We start from the raw sequence: 2796 nt of genomic DNA, 5'->3' as shown, positions 1-2796 counted from the left end.
GATGCCGGGGGAGTTATGTCATCTGCTATAGAAATGATTGCTTAATATACCAGTTGGCTCGGAGGAGCTCTTAGCCACACACAATCTTGCCATAATCAATAGCAACAGTCAAGCGATGCTGTTTCCAATGAGAACACTGCTGGGCAGAGCAGGAGCCTGGGCCCAGTGTGTGGGGCCTGGACGCTGAGCAGGCCCCAAATTCCAGCTGCCACCTCCACCTCCCTCCCACCCTCCCCTCTCTCTCTTTGGTTCCCTCCCACCGCCCTTCAAAGCCAATAGGAGAAGCCTAATGGTGACTAAGAGAAGCAACCTGGAGGGAGAGAGATGAAAATGCTTGGAGACTTGTGGGAATTTGCATCCAAAAAGGGAAAGGAAAAGGGCGAGTCCCTTTCTTCCTTCCTTGCCTATTTCCTAGCAACTGCAGAAGGGGCGACATCTAGAGACTCCTGCAAGATTAAAGCCCCTGGAGCTGAGTGCATATGTGCCCAACAGGCCCGAATGTGTGTGTGTGTGTGTGTGTGTGTGTATACTTGCGCACGAGCATGTGTGTGCACACATAGATACATGTGAGCATAAACAAAGACAAGCACTCGCATCCACGTGTGTGTTTGCATGTATGCACGCATAGTTAGGTGGAGCGGGCATGTGGACTCTGTGTGTGTGTGTGCATAGATGCTGAGTATACAGAGGTGCATATGAGTGTACATTTGCACGCAGGTGTGTACATGGGCTCTCATTACTTCAGAATGCAGCCAGCCTGCAAGATTTACTGGTCCACCAAATTCATTTGTTCTCGCTTTCTTGTGGGCTCAGAAACTCAAAAGGAAAAGTTGAAAGCATCTTCCCTAAAGATGATGAAGAAGAGAAGCCACAAGTCATGCTATCAGTCACCAAGTGTTGCATTCCAGAAGAGCTCCTGCTTGGCTCTGGAACTGCACCACTGTTGGATCTGGGCCCTGCCCTACCACTTAAAAGGGCAAGTTCCTAAAAGGGCCACAGTTGCCTCATGTAGACATGGACATGGTGGCATGTCCCAGGATACCAGGCTGTGGGCTGGTGCCCAAGAGGCACCTGGGGTTGCCCAACAGAGGCAGTGTCCACTGAGCTCAGTTGTTCTTAGTGAGTCCTATGCCCCTGGTATCTCATTGCTGCTGAGGTAAAGATCCAGAACTCTGAGCCCTCTTGCCACTCCATTTTCATTCCAGGTCCTCAGAGAAGATTTGCCTTATCTCAGAGTCCAGGCAAATTCCACAGGGATTGAGTGTTTGGAGGCTTAGCCCCTTAGTCAGTCTCCTCTGAAGAGACCCTCTCCCCTGGCTAACAGGTATCTCCCTGGAAGATAGTTACTGACCTCCACAGTCAGGGAGAACCTCTGCATGTTTCCTGGTGAGCCAGCAGGAAGCACCAGACCCAGTGTGCATGGGCACCCACAGGGGCCCGTAGTGGAACACGTAATGAGAGCCACATGGAAATGCTCTCATGCAGACCCTTCTTGCTGTACAGATGAATAAATAGAGGCTTCCAAGGTCAGCCAGTGAGTCAGAGCCAGGTCCCATGATAAACCCAGAGATGTGGGCCTCAAGGTGGAATTGTGTTCCATGGCAATGGGGCTGGGGCCAGTAAATGGACCACAAAGCATGCTGGGAGGGAAAATGAACCTGGGGCTCTGAGGAAGGGCTCATTAATAAATCTGCATGTTATGGGTAGCAAGGAAGTGGCTCAGAAATGAATGCCCAGCCCTTCAAATTGCTGCAATTTTGGAAGCATGTAGTCCAAGCTCTCCTTCCCTGGCCTCAGTTTTCCCATCCATAAGACGGGGAAGAATGGATTTTAAGAGTCCAAGGTCCCTCCAGCTCAGATGCTGTAGGAGTGGCTGTGGTGTCCCTGGGGCACAGTTGACTTGAGCTATATCTTGTGGCAGTTGGGATAGAAAGCTTCAGGGGAGGTGTGCTGGGTGAGTGAGGAGGGGAAGGCCTCCTCTTGTTTCTGAGTGTCCCATAGGTAACTCCAATGAGGAAGCTTGGTGGAGGGGCAGGATGCACCCCAGATCTTCCACCCACTTGTTCAAACCAGGCGTGTGACGTGATCTGTCAGAGCCTCAGTCTTCCCTACTATGAGCTGGCACTAGGGCATTGGGTCACAGATACAGCAGCAAATTACCAAAAATGACAACTCTGCCCTCTCAGAACTGACCTTCCAGATTAGGCAGTAGAAGGAACTAACAAGAAAATTAGAAAACAGGCCAGGGCTGATATATGTGCACAGAAAATCAAACCAGGAGAGCGGGGTGGGAGGGGACAGGAAAGGTATGGCACTTTAGTGAACAGAGCTGAAGGAAAGGGACCTGGCTTCTGAACCTCATTTTCTTCATCAATAAAGTGGGTACCAGACCAACTACTTTACCTACTCCTGGGTTTTTATTAGGGATTAATGATGGTCCAAAGGCATTGATGGGATTTAAGGTCTCAGGGGGAAAGAGGACCTCAGGGAGACTGGCATGAAAAAGAGCAAAGGTCACGTTTGCTGTCACTACCAGGGGTCAGGACCGTGGCTCATACTGAGCCACGCTAACATGCCACCTGGGTGCTGCAGCCCACCCCACTGCCAGGCCTGGTCTCTGCAGCCACCTTCCATGCCTTTCCACTCCCAGAGCTCTTTCCATCCATCCCCATGTCCAAGTCCAGCGGAGGGAATGGTGGCTGCTTGGGCTCTGAGCCTGTGAAGAATTTCTGCCTGTGCGTGCTGGGAAGCCATGTCCTCCTCCAGATCCTTCTTCACCTCAGAGAAGGTGAGTCA

This window comes from Sciurus carolinensis, chromosome 2 (genome assembly GCF_902686445.1).
Source record: "Sciurus carolinensis chromosome 2, mSciCar1.2, whole genome shotgun sequence".
Classification (NCBI taxonomy): domain Eukaryota; kingdom Metazoa; phylum Chordata; class Mammalia; order Rodentia; family Sciuridae; genus Sciurus; species Sciurus carolinensis.
The sequence above is the reverse complement of the archived record's forward strand: the minus strand, read 5'-3'. Positions refer to the sequence as shown.